At 41.2% G+C, this 15538-nt stretch overlaps 1 protein-coding gene across 1 annotated transcript in view; it reads right to left on the bottom strand.

The window, feature by feature from the left end:
- Positions 1 to 15538, bottom strand: part of LOC124803423 (opioid-binding protein/cell adhesion molecule-like) — a 503265-nt gene that overhangs the window by 19202 nt on the left and 468525 nt on the right. The gene's annotated exons all lie outside the window — the stretch shown is intronic.

The following is a 15538-nucleotide window of genomic DNA, read 5'->3' as shown; positions in this document are numbered from 1 at the left end:
CGGAGAGGCACAGTGCTTTTGTACTTGGCGTCATGGGAGGAGAAGGGGGAGGACATTAAGTATCAGCTATGACCCAGTCACAGCTGAGAGTGACAGAGGGAACTCTGGAGGCTCAACAGTCCATCACCAACACCCAGCGTCCCCATCCGACAGTATCGTGGTGCCATTTTTCAACAGGACATTGCTTCTCCTCACATGCCATTAGTATCTGGGAAATGTCTGTTACGGGTTGAAGCGCTGGACAACTAGCTCCCCAGATCTGCCGGCAACTGAACACGTGTGGGACCAGCTCGAAGGTGAACTCATCTCCAGTGCCAGTATTCCGGATATTAAGTATCAGTTACAAGAGTTGAGGGTCATCTTGCCTCAGGAGAGCTTGCAGAGGCTTTGTGAAATCCTTTACAAACGAATCAGTGCAATGCACGCAACCCGACCAGGGCAGATGGGGTGGGGGGTGGGGTGGGGGGTGGTTGGTTGTCAAGTCATTCTGATAAGGGGTTTCATATTGCGAAACGCTTTGTACATTTGACTCGATCTTGTAATGACTTAAGTAAGATCTCGTGTCCTCTCAACATGTGAAGTTTCCTTTTGTTTCTTCTTGTGGATTAGAGAGCGGGTAGGAGGGCAAGACTGTTGTTCTGGTCCCGTCCTGCCTTCTCTTATTGCGAAAAGAGTATAGAATTTGTAATTAGCACACGTTATATATGAAGTATTCCAGTAACGAGTTATCCGAAACACGAGAAACTTTTCGAGAAATTCAAATGGTAAGTACGACCTAGAAATTTTTCGGGACAATTCCATCAAATTTCTTTATCGCATCGTATGACAGCCCAGTTGACAAATTTACAGAATAACGTAATAGCAGATACTAACACAAGGCGAAAACTTAAGAATTAGCCATGTAGGCTACGCCTGTTAGAAATGACAGATCGTGGTAGAACAAACGGCCAAAGGATATGGCTGAAGATTTTATATTTTAAGTGGCTAAGCTGAAGAACAGAAACATACAGAAAATTAAAAAAAATGTCAAAAATGAGGTGAAAATGGGGAGGAAAACATATTTGAAGGATATTTTATAGACGTAAATAACTGTATAGGAAACACTGCTGCAAAAAAAGATCATTAGAGGACATAGGGCACATATCAAGAATACTAAAGTAATAAATTCAGCAAGTGTAATGAGTGGAAAAAAATTACTACCATAATCTTCGAAGTGAGTGGCCAGCATTATTCCTGGAAGAAAACACAGACAATGAAACCGAAGGCGGACGAGCAGAAACGATTACACTGACACTAGTAAGGCAAAGTGTTGTCATTGTATCACCTATTCCAGTAACTAATAGCAATAAACATATAAAAGTATTTCCTGATTTCTTAATGACAGTCGTTGGAAACATTTTTACTAAATTTTGAAATGCCTACTGTCCGCCTCTCGAATAGAACGACGAAATTATATGGTTCAAATGGCTCTGAGCACTATGGGACTCAACTGCTGAGGTCATTAGTCCCCTAGAACTTAGAACTAGTTAAACCTAACTAACCTAAGGACATCACAAACATCCATGCCCGAGGCAGGATTCGAACCTGCGACCGTAGCGGTCTTGCGGTTCCAGACTGCAGCGCCTTTAACCGCACGGCCACTTCGGCCGGCGACGAAATTATATTCTCCGTGCCTAACGAAGGAATCCAGGTATATTGTACGAACAGTGTAAGTATAAAGTGCTCAGTGGCATGGGTCTGTGCTCATGTGCTAAAAAAAACTGGTTCGAAAAACATTTTAAGGAGTTAGAAGACCACACTGAATCTATGAAAATCTGTGTTGTGCACATGGTGGTTGTATCTTCATGAAACTGACAGAAAAACATAGTGAAAGGGGCAAAGAGTACATTATACATTCGTGGACCTAGATGATGCACGTGACGCAGATTCATAAGTTAAGTTGTGGTTGAGCGTAATGAATAATGGTGTGTTAATCCCCTCCATTAATGTAGTGATTCTAGTTATATCTGTATAGTGAATGCCGGTAATGAGATATCAGATGCATTACAAATTACCAAACGGCTTGGACAGGACTGTGCATGCCCTTCTCTGTTGTTTGAAAACTACCTGCTACAAATATTAAAGTCACGGAGAAGTAAATTCAGCCTAGTGGTAATGTCAGTTGAAGATAATAAACTATGTCTCCAGTTCGCCAATGACCAACGGATAACTGCCAACTGTGGTGACGACTCTGGACTACGTAAGCTGAAGAATGTGACGAGTTGTATGTTAAGTTCATCCAAGGCAAAAGCGGTTGTACAAGGTCAGACTTATACAGGGTGAGTCACCTAACATTACCGCTGGATATATTTCTTAAACCACATCAAATCCTGACGAATCGATTCCACAGACCGAACGTGAGGAGAGGGGCTAGTGTAGTTGGTTAATACAAACCATACAAAAATGCACGGAAGTATGTTTTTTAACACAAACCTACGTTTTTTTAAATGGAACCCCGTTAGTTTTGTTAGCACTTCTGAACATATAAACAAGTACATAATCAGTGCCGTTTGTTGCATTGTAAAATGTTAACTACATCCGGAGATATTGTAACCTAAAGTTGACGCTTGAGTACCATTCCTCCGCTGTTCGATCGTGTGTATCGGAGAGCACCGAATTACGTATGGATCCAAAGGGAACGGTGATGGACCTTAGGTACAGAAGAGACTGGAACAGCACATTACGTCCACATGCTAACACTTTTTTATTGGTCTTTTTCACTGACGCACATGTACATTACCATGAAGGGTGAGGTACACGTACACACGTGGTTTCCGTTTTCAATTACGGAGTGGAATAGAGTGTGTCCCGACATGTCAGGCCAATAGAAGTTCAATGTGGTGGCCATCATTTGCTGCACACAATTGCAATCTCTGGCGTAATGAATGTCGTACACGCCGCAGTACATCTGGTGTAATGTCGCCGCAGGCTGCCACAATACGTTGTTTCATATCCTCTGGGGTTGTAGGCACATCACGGTACACGTTCTCCTTTAACGTACCAAACAGAAAGAAGTCCAGAGGTGTAAGATCAGGAGAACGGGCTGGCCAATTTATGCGTCCTCCACGTCCTATGAAACGCCCGTCGAACATCCTGTCAAGGGTCAGCCTAGTGTTAATTGCGGAATGTGCAGGTGCTCCATCATGCTGATACCACATACGTCCACACGTTTCCAGTGGGACATTTGCGAGCAACGTTGGCAGATCATTCTGCAGAAACGCGATGTATGTTGCAGCTGTTTGGGCCCCTGCAATGAAGTGAGGACCAATGAGATGGTCGCCAATGATTCCGCACCATACATTTACAGTCCACGGTCGCTATCGCTCTACCTGTCTGAGCCAGCGAGGATTGTCCACGGACCAGTAACGCATGTTCCGTAGATTCACTGCCCCGTGGTTTATGAAACCCGCTTCATCGGTAAACAGGTAGAACTGCAATGCATTCTTTGTTAATGCTCATTGACAGAATTGCACTCGATGTTTAAAGTTGTCACCATGTAATTGCTGATGTAGCGACACATGAAACGGGTGAAAGCGCCGACGATGCAGTTGCGTGTTGTAACAAACACGGGCCACGGTCGGAGGTTTCAAGCGTCCACTTTAGGTTACAATATCTCCGGATGTAATTAACATTTTACAATGCAACAAACGGCACTGATTACGTATTTGTTTATCTGTTCAGATGTGCTAACAAAACTAACGTGGTTCCGTTTAAAAAAACCTAGGTTTGTGTTAAAAAACATACTTCCGTGCATTTTTGTATGGTTTGTATTAACCAGTTACACTAGCCCCTCTCCTCACGTTCGGTCTGTGGAATCGATTCGTCAGTATTTGACGTGGTTTACGAAATATATCCAGCGGTAACGTTAGGTGACTCACCCTGTATGCTGGGAATTGGGAATTTTAGTATTTTATGTTCTTCTTGGTGCAACAGTACATGGAATGGGAAGAGTGTAGAAGACATCACTAATAAGGAAGGAGCAGGGGAACCAGTTATTCGACAATGTCAACTTTTCGAATAGTGTTTTTTTAATCGGTCTTCTGAGTGGCTTGATGCCACCAGCTACGAAATTCTCTACTAATTTATTTATTTTATTTTACACTTCTAGTTCCGTAGGACCATATCTGGAAGGTCATGGAACGTGTTAGTACATGAAATAAAATGTTTTCGAATCCGAAAAAACGACAGTCGTAAGTTTATGTAAACGCATTCACCAATGTAACACCGGAATCTGCTCAAGGATTTCAAGGAACTCCTCGACAGAATAGGAGTAAACCATGGGGAAACTCTTCAGTTTAGATCTGAAATCGCGTGGATTAGTGGCAAGATTTTTGAATTCTTGTGGTAGCTTATTGAAAATGAATGCTGCACTATACTCCACGTCTTTCTGCACAAGCGTCAAGAAAGTGCGATCCAAATGCAGGTTGGATTTCATCCTAGTATAAACTCAGTGAAAGCTGCTAGGTCTTCGGAATAAGCTGATATTGTCATCACGAAACGTAGTAGTAGAGTTGTAGTAGTTGGAGGAGGAGTAGGAGGAGGAGCTTTATTCATCCGTAGAAGTCTTCTACGTGGATATAGGACATAATATTTTGGAGAATCAGCCTCAGTTGCACAAATGTTCTGGTCTTTACCAGGTTTCTGCTAAATTAATCTAGCCTTCTTCACAAGCATAAAATTACTGTAACATGCCAGAGTAAGGCACAGTCAACATTAAAATTAAAACCTATAGTACCGTGGCACCATGTCGAATAAAAACTACTTAACTGAAGTCCAGCCCCGGCATCTCTTCACCACGCGGTCAGTTGGCCGCGGCAAGTAAGATGGCACTCACCGTTGGACGCGGAATTGTACTGAGCACAAAGCAGTTCGTGCGCGTGCGCGTGCGCATACGGATTCAAATGGTTCAAATGGCTCTGAGCACTATGGGACTCAGCATCTTAGGTCATAAGTCCCCTAGAACTTAGAACTACTTAAACCTAAGGACATCACACACACCCATGCCCGAGGCAGGATTCGAACCTGCGACCGTAGCAGTCCCGCGGTTCCGGACTGCAGCGCCAGAACCGCACGGCCACCGCGCCCGGGCGCATACGGAGAGGTAATTTTAAGCAACCTAAGCATTATGTAGATGAAGTCTCCATGTGTATTAACCATGCGCAAATTGCATTAAATGGTAGGAAATTTACCTGTTTGGGTATATAAAGTTTAAGGATTAGCCTTACGACTTTATGCACATATGGGCATCGCGTAAAGTATCCCCACCGAACACGACTAACAGCGACCACCTTACTTGTCTCACTTATTTAAAACCTTTATCGTTATCTAAAATTTAATTAGGGTATAACTGGGCGTACAACGCCCCTGTCTTCGCACTTAACTAGTATTGACAGACATAGGTCAAGCGTATTAATTAGAGTGTGACGGAGGGTACAACGTCTTCATCATCACGCTTACGTTCTATTGACCGACATAGGTCAAATATACTAAAATATAGTCTACGTTGTACGTTAGACGGGAAATGTATTTTCTATACGTAACAATGTGAGTAACGCAATACACGTGTAACATTATCGTTATCATTACAAGAGAAATATTCAGAGCAGCTAAGTTCTACTTTACTTTGCTGCATAATTATGAAACTCATCTATGCTAATGACCGACATAGGTCACGCATATTAATTAGAGTGTGATAGAGGTTACAACACCTTCGTCATCACGCTTATGTGCTATTGACCGACATAGGTCATGTGTACTAACCTATAATCTACGAAGTTAAGTTCATCTATGCTATTGACCGACATAGGTCACGCGTATTAATTAAAATGTGGCGGCAATATGCTAAAAATTCTTGTATATAGGACACGTCAAAGTATTTACACACACAGGCATTGGTGATCTCTGGGCCATTTTCTGTACCACAACTTCCCATTTGTAATCCCGAAAAGCTGAGTCAGCATCCATCAGTAATGAGTGAAATGTCGAGCTCAGAAAGAGGAAGAGGTGACACTATTGTGCTATGCATAGTTTGGGAGTAAGTATTTCTAGAAAGGGAAAAAGAAGGAAAAACGTAAAGTGAAGGTGTTATGTGGAATGTTGGATATTTTATAATCTTTCCTATTATTATTTATTTGTATAACATTTTTTTATCAAACTCCTACTCTGTTTTAGCTAAGTAATCCTTCAATGTATGAAATGTATTGAATAACAGGTACGTTTTAGCTGCTTTTATACATAAGTTTATTTTTACAATTTCTTTAATCTCTTTTGGTAATTTATTGTGCAGTTTTATTCCTTGGTAGAAAATGCTGTTTTGATTTTTATGTTTATTTTTTCTTGGTAAAAGTAAGTTGAGTGTTTCTCTTCTTGCATAGTCATGGACAGAGCTCTTTGTGCAGGAATTACCAATGTTATTTTTTGTGTGTACAACTGACTGGTTAATGTATTCACATGGAGCAGTTAAAATCCCCAGAGTCTTGAACAGATCGTTACAATGAGCTCGACTAGAATTTTTGGTTATTATTTTTATGGCTCTTTTTTGCAGTTTGAAAATTGTGTTCATATTTTGTGCATTTGTTCCCAAAAAAGAATGCAGCCCTGTCAGCAACTGTGATAAATTAATATGTAAAAAATCCGCCTCCGTTGCGAAATGTTACTGGTCTTTACCCTGGTTTCAGCTAGAGTAATCTACCCAGAATAATGCCTTATCATGGCATGTATTAGTTTGTTTTATGCTTCTGAAGAAGGCTACATTACTCTAGCCGAAACCTGGGTAAAGGCCAGCAACATTTAGCAACTGAGGCGGATTTTTGACATATTAATTCACTTCTAATACCAAATAGTACATTTGATAGCAAATTATATGAAATAAAAGCCCCAATTATCCGTACATACACTGCCTGTGTAGTAACTTTAGCAAACACTGATGGCATGGAGATAGGTCTAAATTTGTCTACTTTATCCCTTTCTCCCTTTTTAAAAAGCTGTTTTACTACTGAGTACTTTAATCATTTAGGAAACTGACCATTCCTTACGGAAAAATTACAAATACGCCCAAGTACAGGGCTAACATGTGCAGCGCCGTACTTTAATATTCTACTAGATACTCCATCATATCCAGGAAAGTCCTTACTTCTCGGTGATTTAGTTATTGACTCAGTCTCCCCGTTGCCATGATTACAGAGGAGTGTTTCAGACATCAGTTTTTGAAAGGCATTTCTCTAGAGAGTTATATGATTCCCTGTAGAAACCAAATTTTTATTTAATTCACCAGCCATGTTCAGAAAGAGATTGTTAAATACTGTACATATATCTGATTTATCAGTAACAGAAATATTTTTACTGCGTACTGACATTATATCGTCAACCTTGTGCTACTGACCAGACACTTCCTTTACAACGGACCAAATGGTTTCAATTTTATCATGTGAATTAGCTATTCTGTTTGCGTATGATATACTCTTTGCCTTCCTAATAACATTTTTAAGCAATACTGTTTGTAATGGGCTACTGTAGCTCGATTGTGATTAATTCTAACTCTTTAATATAATTCCGCATTTGTTCTAAATGATATCCTTACCCCACTAGTCAGCCACCCAGGCTGCTTTTAGTGTTAGTGCTCTGTTTAGAACGTTCTAAAGGGAAGAAATTTTCCAACAGCATGAGAAACGTGTTAAGGAAAGCATCATATTTCACAGCTATGCTATCGGCACTATAAACATTCTGCCATTCTTCTTCCTTAATGAGGTTTAAAAACTCTATTGCCGTTGGATTAGATTTTCCACGTACTTTGTAATTACACATAAAATTTTTATAATTTCAAAAACCTTTTAGTGTTACAATTTGTGCCTCATGATCTGAGAGCCCACTCACCCTTTTACTAACAGAATGCCCATCTAGTAACGAAGAATCAATAAAAATCCTTTATACGGCTTTGCTACCGTTCCCCTGCGACCTGGTTGGCTAAAATACGGCGTGCATTAAATCGTATGATGCCATATGTGCCAACCTTCTCAACTCAGAGTAACAGTTACAACCCATGTCCTCAATTACTTGGTGAATGTATTCCAGTTTCTGCTATCCCCTACAAATCCCTCTAGTACCACGGAATTATTCTCAAGGTCCCATCGTCCTGCCCCTTCTACTTGGCAGTGTTTTCCATGTATTCGTTGCTCAATGATTCTGCGGAAAACCTCTACATTCCTTGCGTTATCAGTCCACCTAATTTTCAACATTTTTCTGCATCACCCATCTCAAAGGCTTCAATTGGCTTCTGTTTCGCACAGCCCATGTCTAATTACCATCCAGTGCTGTGCTCCAAAACGTACATTCTCAGAAATTTCTTCCTCAAATTGAGATCTACGTCTAATACTAGCAGACTTCTCTTGGCAAGGAAATGCCTCCTTTCCAGTGCCAATCCGTTCTTTATGTCCTCCTTTATCCACCCGTCATGGGGTTTTTGCTGCCTACGTGGCAGAATTCCTATACTTCATCTGTTTCGTAATAACCAATTCTGATGTTAAGTTTCTTGCTGTCCTCTTTCTTGTTACTTGTCATTACTTTCTTCTTCCTTTAATTTACTACCAATTCATTTTCTGTACTCATTATAATGTTCATTCCATTCATAAAATGCTGTAATTCTTCTTTGCTGTCACTGAGGATAGCAATACCATCAGCGAAACTTATTTTCAATCCTTTCACTTTTGAATTTTAATTCCACTCTGGAACCTTTCTATTTCTCTTCGATGTATGGAATTTAAAGTAGGGACAGAAGACTCCATCCGTGCCGTACGCCCTTTTTAATCCGAGCACGTCGTTGTTGGTTTTTCACTCTCATTTTTCCATCTTCGTTTTCGTACATATTGAGTATTATCCGTCTTTCCCTATAGATTACCCGCATTTGCTTCACATTTTCGAACGTCTTGTAGTGGTTTTCATTGACGAACGGTTTTTCTAGGACCACAGACCCAATGAATGTGTCTTGATTTTTCTTTAGTCTTGCTTTCATTACCAACCGCAAAGTCAGAATTGCTTTCTGATGCCGTTAGCTTTCCTAGGGGCAAACCAATCATTTGAATTTTATTTTCAATTCTTCTGTATAACATTCTTGTAAACAGCTTGGATGAATTAGCTGTTAAGGTGATTTTGCGATAATTCTCACACAGGTCTGCTCTCATGATTTTCGGAGTTGTTTTTCCGAAAGTCTGATGGCACATCGGCGTTTTCACATATTCTGCACACGAACGTGAGCTGCCGTTTTGCTTCCACACCCCTAATGATATTACAAATTCCGATGGAATGCTATGAGTTTCTTCTGCCATATCGGATCTTACTTCTTCCAAAGCTCTTTTAAGTGCTTATTGGAATAGTGGATCTCAAATCTCTTCCCTGTTGACACCCGTTTCTTATTCTATCACGTCGTCAGACAAGTCTTCCCCCTCATAGAGGCATTCAATGCACCTATCTCCTCCTCCCTCTTCGTTTAACTGTGTAATTCCGAACACCCTTGCTTTCGAATAATAACAACAGAAATTAGTCTAAAAAGCTTGTATGCAAATCAGTAGTAGACAGCACATCTCTATAAATGAATCAGAAATTTGGGACATGAGAAAGAGAGGAAAATATCATCTGCGCTCAACGGAGATGGGTTGCTGGAGACAAAGTACTGCGTTCTCAAGATTGGACCACATCAAAAATGGAGATATCGAAAAAAATTATGGAATTGCACAACGATGGAAGCTATTGGTACAGATCTGTTACCACATTTACCTTTGTATCTCTGAACTAAATGATAACTAGTGCTCGACGGAGTACTTCCGAGTGAAGGGAGTAATCAATAGAAAGTGCAGGTTTTCACCCACTACATTTAACTATATTGTTTGCATACGCATTAGCTTAGATACAATGTTTTCAAACAACAACTAAAAATTCATTTCTGCCTTCACAGAATAGTATCAGATGTTCCACAAAAATGTCAGATTGTAGTTACTTCCGCTAGATTAGAGATATCTGCACAGCAGCCACCGTAGATTTGGAAACGAACTCTGACAAACAGGGAATCACTGGGCCATAGCTTTGAGCCTTAAATGGAACATATGAGTATGGTGTGGATCTACAGATCACCACCTCCTGTCCCACACCAATCACAAATTTAAAATCCCACTTTCGACTAGTAAGACTATCAATACAACTTTCTGCCATGTGGAGAACGTAATAGTGATTGGCTTTATGGAAAATTCCAAGATCACTACTGAATATTATCAATGCTAGTCGTTATGTAACATATATGCCAAAGCCAATTTTTATTTTTTGTAGCTCAGAGAATAAAGTAAGTTCGCTCTGCATGATTATAGCATATAATTTACAACGTGTGCCTGTGTTCATCGCTTCTTTTCGTTTTTGCATGTTATCTACTCGAAGGAAACTTTTTATAGCACTGTCACCATGTCCTCAGGAAATTAAAGTAATTTCTCTCTGAAATCAGCACTGATGGTGGGGACGTACTTATGAGACACTATACTTTGTACTAATAATTTTGTATTATATTGATGGACTACGCTTATAGCTCATCAAATTTATTTTTATGAATGTCATGTGATGTGTTCATTACAAGCGGGCCAATCAGCGGTGCTGTAATAAGTACTTTACATTGTGATCGCAGGGTTTCTACGAGACTTTACGTCTCAACTTCAACGTGAAGGCAGGCTTACTCAAGAATCAGATCGCCCAGGTGTGAGACCACCAGCAAGGATTACCGTCTTGTGCGCCAAGCACATAGCACATTGTAACTCATTCACATGGTGCCTGCCATCGGAGAAGTAATAGATTCCCTGTAATATCCGTACCGTCCCGTATTATTAGCCGGAGACTAGCATCAGCAGAGCTAGGGATTTATCTTCCCATGCCTAGGTCGCCGTTACCACCCAAAACAAAACTATTCCGTTAGAAGTCGTCCGTGACCCATAAGAACAGACTGCTAATGATAGACGTTGCGTACATTCAGAAATGAATCATGGTTATGCACTGCCCAGGATGACTCTCGGCAAATACTGTTGCAGCTTGGGGATATTGCATAATCTTTTCTTTTTTATGAGACCCAGTGTTGTTACTTCTGAAGTTACGGTGTAGGGGCCCATCGGGTACGGCGTCGCATTACGGTTGGCAGTGATTCACAACCTGCGTCCTCATGTGTTTGCTCTAATGCGATAATATCGTGTTGTCATTTTCCAACTGGACTGCTCGTTAACACATGACATGTGCCTAAGTGAATTGTCTGCGTGATGCTGCGGTACTCCCCTGACCAGCGAGATCTGCAGATGTATCCCTGATAGAACGTGTGTGGGACATGCTCAGACATCAATACCACCGAAGTGGCGCAGTGGTTAGCACACTGGACTTGCATTCGGGAGGATGACGGTTCAAACCTGCTCCCGGCTATCCTGATTCAGGTTTTCCTTGATTTCCCTACATCGCTTCAGACAAATACCGGGATTGTTCCTTTGACAGGGCACACCCGACATCCTTCCCAGTCCTTCCCTAGTCCAATGGGACCGACGACCTCGCTGTTTGGTACCCCTCCCCTCCGAATAAACCAAAGGACATCAACACCATCGCAGTGCCAGGATCAAGGACATCAAAAGACACTTACAACAGCAGTGGACCGACTTGTCTCAGAAGAGGATACAAGGGCTTTATGACATCTTCCCTGTGCATGCATCCAGCGCAGAGGGTTGTAACGTCACACTCATAAGTTTACTTATAGTGTCTAGTTCTTTGTAAATTTAACTCGACTTGCTAATCACTAAAATATAACAACATACCCTCTCAAACCGTGAAGTTTCATTTTGTTTCCTTCTCCACTTCTTGCTGCTTCATATTTTTGTCAAGCAGTGTGTTAGGAAGTGATTCCACATACAGTTTCGCGAAGTCTCTACACAAGACTTAAGTATTCTCTCGAACTCTGGACAGCACACTGTTGAAAACAATCATTAACGTGCTACACTCACAGAAGCCTCTGACTGAAAACACGGTTGTAGCACGAATTTACTTTACTCGTCTTACAGGAATACTGTGTATTTTAACTGCAGAGTCTCACTGCACTAAATGGTTTTAAATCAAAATTCTGACGAAATGTGCCATAACACAAACGTCGGAATTTCTTTTTGAGGAGATGAGTTACCATATCGAGTCACTATATCACTAAATACGTGTGTCCTAGTCCAACATTGCTTTGTGCTTTGGAATACACTGTCAGCGTCTTAAAATATATTGTGCCCTATAGCCTCCTTGATTTGCTTAATGTATAAAAAAATATTCTTTTCTCTTGTTACTGCCAGTATCAGCATATACATTCTACAGCAAAGAGATTTTAAGAGACGTCTTTCATCACATGACTTTTTTAGAATCAGTAGCACAATAACTGAAATACTATCCTTTTAGTTTTCCACTTTTCAGATTTATTTCAGTATCGTCTTTATTGTCGTTGAGATCATTGTCCTACATATAAAGTTTCATAAACTTCTACTATTCCGTATGAATGTACGATAAAATTAAAGCTCTTTTGTTGAAGAGACTTTTACTCGTCTCTGTCGTTGCGATACCAATTTTTTTATTTGTCTTAGTAGCTTTCATGTCATAAACATTTTTTCTTTCACGATGTTTTTTACATACGTAACCCGATAATGGTAAAATCTTTCACGTCGTCGTGTTAGTGGTGATATAATGCAGATTACTTCTTGTAGCTCATTCCACCTGAAACGAATCTCATATAATCTTGTATTTCAGGCACATATTGACAAAATTCTCTTATTTTTACGTTATGCCTCACTCATCATTCTAAAAACAATGGTTCGAATGGCTCTGAGCACTATGGGACATAACATCCGAGGTCATCAATCCTCTAGAACTTAGAACTACTTAAACCTAACCAACCTAAGAACACCGCACACATCCATACCCGAGGCAGGATTCGAACCTTTCGAACCAGCGACCGTAGAGGTCGCACGGTTCCAGACTGAAGCGCCTAGAACCACTCGGCCAAATCGGCGATCCATTCTAAAAAATTTTCATATCTTTTGCTTATATTCTGTTTTCTTGTATCTTTGTGATGACACCTCAAAAAGTTCCGCAAATGAGAGTTCCAGAACTATGTCTTTCAGAAAATTAAGTCTTGCTTTATGAACAGCCGAATTCTTTCCTTTGCATGTCACATCGCACTCGGGTGTATTGAAAAAGTTATTACTTTTCCCATTATCACATTTCATCTCATTTGATTTTATGTTGTCTTTACTAGTATGTGTAAATCTACTCTCTAAAGCCCCTGCATGTAGTGGAAATTCGATTTCCTCCGCTTGTGTTGTAACGGTACAGTTATACAGTTGAGCCCACGCGTATCCGCGCTTATATTGGAAAATTTTGCTTATTGGGTTTGATGTCAACTAATGAACGGACTAGAATGAAGTTTCAATGAATTCTTTCCTTTACATGTCACATCGCACTCAGTTTAATTGAAAAAGTTATTACTTTTCCCATTGTCACATTTCATCTCATTTGGTTTTATGTTGTCTGTACTATTATGTGTAAATCTACTCTCTAGAGCACCTGTATGTAGTGGAAATTCGATTTCTTTCGCTTGTGTTGTAACGGTACAGTTATACTAGTTATACTGTTTAGCCCACGGGTATCCGCGCTTATATTGGAAAATTTTGCTAATTGGGTGTGATGTCAACAAATGAACGGACTGTTTCGAAACAGTGATCTGCGTAGGACGGGAGACGGTCAGTTTCAAAGCAGGCGGCACGCACAGTGCCCGCAGACCAACACAAAGACGACATCGCCATGTCACCATGCGTCACCGCACACTGTCGGAGAAAATGTAATTCCCGAGAACAACAGGTAACACAATTCCGGCCACATTGTGGGCGGCGCTCTATTCACGCAGCTAATGTGATTTATGCGCAACGGCTTGTTTTGAGACAACAACGTGTTGCGTGTCCACATTACTGCTTGGGCCAGCCGAATTACGCGTGCGGCATTCTCAGAATTGCATATTTGAGTACCTGTACCGTTGGGCAAAAAAATTAGATGTGATCAGAATTGTTACAAGCTTAAATAGAGCGATATTTCACATAGACCCTCATTCGTAAGTAATTTAGGGGTTTACCAGAGAAACTTCGTGTGTAAGGCATATTAAACGCTTAATGCTGTTACAGACACAAGAAGAAATATGTGCGAAATATACTTCAAAAATGGTTCAAATGGCTCTGAGCACTATGCGACTTAACTTCTGAGGTCATCAGTCGCCTATAACTTAGAACTAATTAAACCTAACTAACGTAAGGACATCACACACATCAATGCCCGAGGCAGGATTCGAACCTGCGACCGTAGCGGTCGCTCGGCTCCAGACTGCAGCGCCCAGAACCGCACGGCCACTCCGGCCGGCGCGAAATATAGAACCTCGAAGATGTTTTGCGACGTATGGGACAGAAGACTGCGAAAATCTATAGTGATGGATAGACGTGTTTCTACGTCTGAAAGATGACGGATGTTCCGATTTCGCGTCAGTTGCACAAGAGTTTCGGTAGTGGCGCCAACATGAGGATTCAAATCAGGTTTGCTTCAAATACGCGCTGTAACATTACTGACCGTTAGCTACACTACTGGCCATTAAAATTGCTACATCAAGAAGAAATGTAGATGATAAACGGGTATTCATTGCACAAATATATTATACTAGAACTGACATGTGGTTACATTTTGACACAATTTAGGTGCATAGATCCTGAGAAATCAGTACCCAGAACAACCACCTCTGGCCGTAATAACAGGCCCTGATACGCCTGGGAGCAACTGCCCATGCAGCTTCAACACTATACCACAGTTCATCATGAGTAGTGACTGGCGCATTGTGACAAGCCAGTTGCTGGGCCACCATTGACCAGACGTTTTCAATTGGTCAGAGATCTTGAGAATGTGCTGACCAGGGCACCAGTCGAACATTTTCTGTATCCAGAAACGCCCGTACAGGACCTGCAACATATGGTCGTGCGTTATCCTGCTGAAATGTAGGGTTTCGCAGGGATCGAATGAAGGGTACAGCCACGGGTCGTAACACATCTGAAATGTAACATCCACTGTTCAATGTGCCGTCAATGCGAACAAGAGGTGATCGAGACATGTAACCAATGGCATTCCATACCATCACGCCGGGTGATATGCCAGTATGGCGATGACGAATACACGCTTCCAATGTGCGTTCACCGCGATGTCGCCAAACACAGATGCGACCAACATGATGCTGTAAACAGAACCTGGATTCATACGAAAAAATGACGTTTTGCCATTCGCCCACCAAGTTTAGTCGTTTTGTACAACATCGCAGGTGCTCCTATCTGTCATGCTCCATCAAGTGTAACCGCAGCCATGGTCTCCGAGCTCATAGTCCATGCTTCTGCAAATGTCGTCGAACTGTTCGTGCAGATGGTTGTTGTCTTGCAAA

The sequence above is a fragment of the Schistocerca piceifrons genome, chromosome 6 (assembly GCF_021461385.2).
Source record: "Schistocerca piceifrons isolate TAMUIC-IGC-003096 chromosome 6, iqSchPice1.1, whole genome shotgun sequence".
In the NCBI taxonomy this organism is placed as follows: Eukaryota; Metazoa; Arthropoda; class Insecta; order Orthoptera; family Acrididae; genus Schistocerca; species Schistocerca piceifrons.
Note: the sequence above shows the minus strand (reverse complement) of the source record. Positions and strands in the feature narration are given on the sequence as shown.